The sequence below is a fragment of the Otolemur garnettii genome, unplaced genomic scaffold (assembly GCF_000181295.1).
Source record: "Otolemur garnettii isolate 467f Iridium unplaced genomic scaffold, OtoGar3 scaffold00148, whole genome shotgun sequence".
NCBI lineage: Eukaryota > Metazoa > Chordata > Mammalia > Primates > Galagidae > Otolemur > Otolemur garnettii.
Window position 1 is genome coordinate 2,031,639 of NW_003852543.1, and position 8,153 is coordinate 2,039,791.

The window sequence follows — 8,153 nt, forward strand, 5'->3', positions numbered from 1 at the left end:
GCTTACAAACTTTGTACTTTATTTGAAGCACTTTTCTGACTTTGCTAGTGGCCCCAACTGCAGTGCCATGCTTCAACTTCCTTGAAAATGTTTTTTTTTCCCTATTTTCCTTGGGGTATGTATGTAAATAAGAAAAGGTAGAATGATTTTACCATCTAAGCACAAATTATCATTGAAGATGAAGCTTCAACTGTACCTTTACAAATACCCTGCTGAATATTCAAAGCTTAGAAGAAACAACTTTTCTCCCCAAGGCAAAAAGAGCCCTTTGGACTGTGGTGGGACTGTACAAAAGGCTGAGTTGCCACTTGCATAGAAATAGTTCCCTGCTGACTGCGCATTTCTGTTTTGTTTATTGGGAGCCTGTTGAGGAGGCAGGCCAGACAGAAGGAATTTGCAGAAATACCTCCAACCCTTGGTTCCCCGGCCTGGTGAGGGGAGGGGAATCTGTCAGCGTCACCCCATCTCCATCCACTGGGACAAGACTTGTCCAAGAACGGGACAAGAGCTTCTCAGGGTGACTGTGCTCACAGATGCTGCTGTGACAGTGTCTGAGTTCCTTCTTGGCTGGGATCCCCTTCCTCCTCCACCTGTAAGACCAAAATTCCATCCTCCTTCACTCCCTCTTCATGCTGCCCCAGAGTTCGCAAGGGAACAGAACTGGTAGGAATGGAGGAGAGGAACCTGGACCCCTGGTAGGTGCCTCTGCAGGCTCCTAGGCCTGGTCTGCCAGACAAGGGGATCTCTGTCTTTGAAAAGCTCCCATTCATGGGGTCAAGGAGGCCAAGGATTGCTCCAGATGGTTGCCCAAGAACAGGATTGGGGAGTGCAGGACCCCAAATCCAATGTGGGGAGGAGTCTGTGCAGTCGGTGTGAGTGCTGGGAGAAACAGGAGTGGGGACCACAGGGTGGGCCTGCACAACCTGCCTGCACAGTGACTGCACCCTGCTCTCAGTGAGCACCCACAGTACATGCCCAAGGACCAATGAGACAAATGGGAGCAGCAGAGAACAGGAAGGGGGCTGATGAGTGAAATGCATCTGTGCTCAGCACTGGCCTTGCTCTGAGCTTCCTGGTTAGGGAAGAAAAAGGAAACTAGTGGCAGCAGCTCCTATGGTCTGAGAAGAGAGAACACTAGTTCTTCAGGGAACTTTTTTCACGGCAATAAATTTTTGGAAGAATGTATGTGACAGGACACCCCAGGGGAAGATCCTTGTGTGGGGAAGGAGGCCACCTAAGCTAGAGGACCTCAGAAATTCCATCAGTCAGAAGGCAGGAGGGCTGGGTAGCTAGGGGGGTTCCATGGGCTCCTGGAGGGTGAGCAGTGGGTACTGCTCAGGACAAGGAACAGAGAGGGCAGCACCCCCAGGGATCACAGGTGAAGACCAGGAACTGTGACAAAGGAGTCTGACACCTCCCCTCCCTGCATGCTGTGTCCCGCCTCAGAGGAAGGGCTGGAGACTCTCTGTCTTTAGGGACATGAGATGAAGGGAGCAGCTTCAGTGGTCAGCACAGGAGGGCAGGAGAGCAGCCCCGGCCCCTGGGAGGAAGCTGGGTGAGGGGGAGGACTGCAGGCTGGGAAAATGGTGTATGAAGGAAGGAAAGAAAGAGGGAGAAGGAGAGAGAAAGAGGGAGGACAGTGGGAGGAAGGGAAGAAGAGATGGAAAAGGAGGAAGAAAGAATGGAAACAGGGAGTTGGACAGAGGCAAATGTGGCACAGGTGAGCCCAAGAGGCCCTCGGTAGCTGGGAGCTGTTCTGCTTTTCTCCTGCCGCCTGTCTTTCAGCCATTGCAGAAGGTCTTATAAAATAAAAACCAGCAGCCCCGTGGGGGACGTGGGAAGTTGTCTAAGTGGGCAGCGTGTTTGGAAGATGGCTTCCATGGTGCTGGTGGTCTAGGGATATTCACAATTAGGATGACAGTTTGGGGCTAGGGAAGGTGGGCAAGTGCTGGCGACATCATTGATATAGGGGACAGTGTGGGGTTCTGCTGGGGAGAGAGACCTGGCTGCTGGGAGCTAGAAGTGATTCTGATCCACGTGCCTTCCCTCATCCCCACACAAACCCAGCAGGAAAATCATGAAAGCTCATGGGGAGGAGGAAGGAGAAATATCAGCAGAACAAAGGGCCCCAAAAGGGACGGGGAAACAGCAGTGCCAGGATCACACTGTGGGTGAATCAGGGAAGGAGATCCTACTTGGGGCTGGTGCCTGCCAGGCTGCAGGAGGCTCCCACATGGCGACTTCCCCTGTCTGGGTGGTCTGCTGCTTCTCTGTCCCCAATGTCTCTACCACCTTAGCCTCACTCACTAGGAGGGAGTGGCTCCAGAGCTCTGCACTGGCTGGGTGTGGAGGGGCTCAGCCCCTATGCCCTCAGATGAGCCCATATTCCACTCCCAGTTCCCAGCCCCAGATCAATGAGTCCTCCCCTCCACCAGGGAGAGCATGGGACAGCCAGCCTGGTCACCTCTGCAAGGTCCTCACCTGAACCCAGATTCTCCACTTCCACTGGTACGATACAGCCCATCTCCTAGGACTCAGAAGGGAGGACTCTGTGTGGCTGAGGAGGGTCAGAGATATTCGCAATTTCTCTATAACATCTGACTCCAAAAGGGCCCACCCCCCAGATCCTCCCTTCCAAAGCAAAGATACTTCAGAGAACAAAACTTAAAAGGTACCTACTTAAATCCTTAGAGATTTCAGGAAGACATGCTGTCCAACAACCAGATAGGATGTGCCAATGCTGTTGTAGATATTTAAAAGAATTGATACCTTGATCACATTTGGGGTAGACTGTGACCCTCCCCCTGGGTCCTCCCCATTCTACTGTGCCCTCCCCACTTCTGTATTGAACTTATACAGAAAACTGTAGATTTGGATGTTGACTTAAATGTTTAAACATATGAATCATTATTACTGTAGAATAAGTAAGAAATTAATATTTCTATACTTTATAAACTTTTATAGAAAATTACAAGAAAAAAGTTATCTGGTTATGCATGAAATAACTTTTTTTTTTTTTTGAGACAGAGTCTCACTTTTTTGCCTTTGGTAGAGTGTCATGGCAGCATAGCTCATAGCAATCTTAAACTCTCAAGCTCAGGTGATCCCTTTGCCTCAGTCTCCCAAGTAGCTGGGACTACAGGTGCCCACCACTATGACTGGCTATTTTTAGAGACAGGGTCTTGCTCTTACTCAGGCTGGTGAAATAAAATTTTTTAGAAAATTCCAGGTTTTGCACTTGGCGGCTACAGCTGAACGTTGTCCTTATAGTAACCATGACTCACCTTATTCAAAATAAAACGTGTCTTAAAGCTTTCAAAGCAAAGCACATCCTCTTGGCATAGGCCTGTGACCTCCACATTTCTCTGTAACATCTGCTCAGGGTGGTGTCCCAATGGCACTGACTCATGGAAAACCATAGGCTATGAGTGACCGGAGTTCACACACAGGGAGGGACGGGCCGGCATGTCAACTGCAGCGTGACTCAGCAGGCCCACAGATGCCATCATGGAAGAGCATTCAAAACCAAAGGGTGGCTTACTGCACCTGGGCATCTGTCCAGGAGAATACAGATGGCTGGGCTATTTGATGTGATATACTGAGGGTCAACTATACTGATGGTGTCTCTAAGCAAGTTGGTTAAAACAGTTGTTGCTTTGGGCAGACAGGGGTCAAGGCTAGTCTGGAAAAGTTAGAGCCAGCTGCACATTCTTAAGCTGTAGGCCAGCACCCGTTCCCTGTCTGGGGTTTCCGCTGCCCACAGAAGTCCCTTCTCCCAGCAGGTGTGTTGAGTAGCACCCTGCTCGGGTCTGTTCCCACCGCTGTTCCTTCTGACGCAAGCACTGTGGTTACTTGGGACGGTGCAAAAAGGGAAGTCATAGCTGGAAACTAACCAAATGTTAGTGCCTTTTTTCTCAGGTCTTCCCATAACCCTGCTCGGCTAAGATTCCTTCTATCACTTTGGAAACAGCAAAAGAGGGGCCTGACGGGGAGCTGTTCATCCCAGGCCTGTGGTAAAGGAGTCTGCGCCGTGAGTGCAGGAGGCAGGTGAGTGTGGTCTGAGTTCTTGGGAATTCTGTCTTCGTGACCACAGTTAGGGGAGGAAGGGCACTCGGCACAGCTTATCTTTCCACGCACATGCCGGTGTTTAAAGAAGATAAACAGCTGACTGATAAGCACACGAAAGATGCTGCACATCGTGTGTCATTAGGGAAATGCGAATCAAACCCACAACGGGACACTGCTTCATTCCCACTAGGATGGCGATAATAGAATCAATCAAAAAACAAAACAGAAAATAATGAGTATTGATGAGAATGTAGAAAGATTGGAGCCCTGGGACACAGCTGGTAGGAATGTGAAGTGGTGCAGCTGCTTGGGAAGACGGTTTGATGTTGTCTTGAAAAGCTGACCACAGAACTTCCAAACGACACCCAGCAAGTCCACTTTTATGCTCACACCCAAAGAGTTGAAAACACAGCCAAGTGTGCCAGTGATTTTTGCAGCATTGTTCACAGTAGACGAAGAGGGAGAAGAACCCAAATGTCTGTGAGCAGATGGATGCATGAACACAGTAGGGGTGTACACATGGTGGAATGTTATTCAGCCACAAAAAGGAACAAGGTTCTTATATGTGCTTGGATGCCAGTGAACTCTGAAAACACGCTGAGTGAAATAAGCCAGACACAACAGGACAACTATTGTATGAATCAACTTACATAAGGACCGTCATAAGGTCCTTAGATTACTCGATCTAGGGCTGCCCACAGGGGCTCTGTAGGTCTCTCCTCTCTAAGGCCCCCAGGGTGTGTCTATCATGGGAGGCAGCTCGAATTTGACAGGAGATCAGTGGGGCTTTGCCTTTGGCAGAGCAGCCTGGTTCCCCACAGAGAGAGGATAGCTCTTCCCCGGGGCTCTCACAGTCTTGGCAGAGGCAGGCTGGGGAGGCCCACAGAGCAGGGAGGCAACTGCTCAGGCATGTTGGTCACTGGGGTTGTGCTTCCCCAGGGGAAACACATAGAGGGGGGCCCGGCAGAGGGACCAGGGGAATCTGGTGATGTCACCCTTCTTCACATGCAGCTGATGATCATAAGGACATAAAGTTACTTCCCGGGAATGAGGTGACAGGTGCAGGCTGTTCCTGGTCTCAGCAACCTGCACATTTATGCCGGTGCCAGGCAGGAGAAGGCAGGGCGGGAAGCCGAGGGAGGAGCGAGCCCACCAGGCAGAGAAGGACAGCAGGACATGGCACTTGGCCTACGGGGCAGGCCAGGGTGGGAACGTTTGTTGACCAGGGTCATGCCAGGTGGCAATCAGGAGAGGGAATGCAGGGAGGCCACCTATGAACCAATCCTTCCCCTTAGAACTGCATCAATCCCTGGAGGGTGCCAGTTTAGTAGAGGGCCAAGTGGCCAAAGTGTTCACCATTCCCAAGGCAGGGGGGCGAGGCCAGTGGGCGGCTGAGCCAGTGTCTGAACTTTGGTCCCGTTGGTCGGACAGACCAGAGGAGGCTATAGGTAGGAGTGGTGGCAGGGATACAGGGAAGGGCTTGGTGCTCCAGAGAGACTGAGATCTGCTGGACTGGAGAAAAATTAGGAATTAGGGAATTAGGAATTAAGGGTTGGCCATTCCTCGTTGAGTGAAGAGGGGGTAGTTTCAGGTGCCTGAGTGTTTATCCCTCTCCTTACTAGCTCCAGCAATGACTGACCAGCCTCCACTTCAAAGTGGTCTTTGGTTTTGACCCCAGGACATCAGTGAGCTGTCACCTCAGTGAATCTCCAGAGGTGTCTGGCACTCAAAGCCAGCTCACAGCCTGACCTTCATGCGTCATGCAGAAGGGTGGCCCTCAGATGTGTAATCAAGGTGGGAGTAGAGTTTGTGCAAGCGGGGGATGGTGAGGACTTCAGGGATGGGCTGGGGCTAGACATGCCCCTGAGTCTGCCCATCTGTGGAGACCACAGGGAGTGCAGGATAGTGGGCCTGCTAAGGTGCCCTGTGATTGGTGCTGCCACCACCTGAGATAGGAGAAGACCCACCTGAGCTTGTCCCCCAGAGACGGTTTGCCGTGGTTCAGGATGCCCTGGGTTATGCTTTCTCTCTTGCACTCATGTTTCTTTTTTCCCTGATATTTGAAATCGTGCAATGATGAAGGTGATTCTGGTGTTAGACAGGGATCACGGGCTAGATCAGAGTAGGCTGAACTTGATTAAAGTTCAATCCACATTTCCTCTCTTGCCTATGCTTGGGACCCTGCTAAAGCTAGGACTGTCCTTGTGACTTTCTAAAGAAAGTGCAGTCTCATTTCACAGATGAGGAAACTGAGGCTCAGGAAGGGAACGTGAGCAGTCCAGGATCACATAGCAGCATGAGAACCCTAAAAAGCGGGACTGCTCAGCCTGTGGCTGAATTCAGGTGGTTGTAACATTGCCACCCTCTTCTACCTCTATCCCCAGCCCTTCTCACTGTTTTCTCTAATTAGGAAAGATTTTTCAAGTGAGAATGATCATTTTAGTGGGGATGTACTCAACCATCAGACACTACTCTTCTTTATAATATCTTAATCATATCTTACTTTTTTTTTTATTAAATCATAGCAGTGTACATTAATACTATCATGGGCTACAGTGTACTGTTTCTGTATACAATTTGAAATACATTCATCCAACTGGGTAACATAGCCTTCATGTCTTTTTCTTTAGTTATTCTGTTAAGACATTTATATTCTACATTATCATATCTTACTATTACCAAAGCTCCCAGCATTAGGTAACTCATGTGGCAGCTCTTACCTACAGGACAGTCCTCAAAAAATGATGAGGATTGGGGGTTAGCTCATCCGGTTCTCAATTATCTGGTTAAAAATGTAACACCCACTATTTATTTGCTATGTTTTTATCAAGCAGTCTCATCTGAAGTGGGTGAAGAAAAAGAGAAACATTTAAAAAGTTAACAGAGAGACAGGCTGGAGGTGGTGGAGCTGGGGGTGGTGGGAGGGGGAATCCTGAGAGTGAGTGAGTGGCTGAGTGAGTTTACCCCTGTGAGGCAGTGAGAGGCCCGAACCTACCTCAAAAGAGCGGGGTTGCACCAGCTAGCACCAGGCCCCTTCCCCATTCCTGGCCCAGCAGCACAGCTCTCGGTTGTGAGATGGGGAAGCGGGTGTGCACCCCGCCATGAAGGGCATGGACATGGGTCTGGACCCAGAGCTGATGCAGAAGTTCAGCTGCCTGTGTGCCACTGACAAGGGCATGCTCTTCTCTGAGTTCAGAGGCTGCTCAGCTTCCAGCTGAACGCTGCCGGCTGTGCCTTCTTCCTGGACATGACTACGTGGAACCTGCAAGCTGCAACTGGTGCCTATTATGATGTTGAGAGCCCAGTGTACCCTTGCTGTCCTTTGTTGAAGATGTCACCACAGGAGAAGGGGAGTCAATATCTCCTGCCAATCCATTTATAGAAACATGGAGGATCCAGAATTCTGGGGCAGAGGCCTGGCCTCCAGGGGTTTGTCTCAAATATGTCAGGGGGAGACCAATTTGGACACATGAACATGGTGATAGTGAGATTGCTAGAGCTCCAAGGGATTGCAGATGTGCAGCCCCAGCAGAGCAGGCTCATGTCAGGGACAGTGGCAGATGTGCACTGCTACAGGACTCTACTACAGAGATGTCATCTGGGCGATTCTCGGTGTGGAGCTGGGTGGACTTTTAGGAGTAACCCAGCAGCTGTCAACATTTGAAACGGAGTTCAACACACAGCTTCATCGCAAGGTAGAAGGAAACTTCAAGGTAGACGTTCTGTTTGCCTCTTCCCCAGAGAACTGACCATCAGATGAAAACAACTTAAAAGATCCTGGGGGTTCCGGGTTCAACTTGATCAGCCAAAACACATGGGCTCCTGCTTCTGACCACACTGCACATGATCAGAACAGACTCTCACAGAACTCTGTACATCTGTCCCCCAGTAGGCCGGCAAACAACGTCTCAGTAGCGACTTACAGTAAGGGACTCCATGGGTAGGGTGACCAGACATCCCGATTTGGGCGGGACAGTCCCGCTTTCCAACAATTTGTCCTGTGTCCCAGGGCGTTTTAAAAAAGTCCCAATTTTTGGAAAGAATGCACGAACGGGCTGGAGAACAAGAAGGGAATATACGGTTTT

The 8,153-nt window shown here is 50.2% G+C and overlaps 1 pseudogene; it reads left to right on the forward strand.

The window, feature by feature from the left end:
• Window positions 1-7,169: 7,169 nt before the first annotated feature.
• LOC100947391 overlaps window positions 7,170-8,153 on the forward strand; it is a 1,250-nt pseudogene continuing 266 nt past the window's right edge.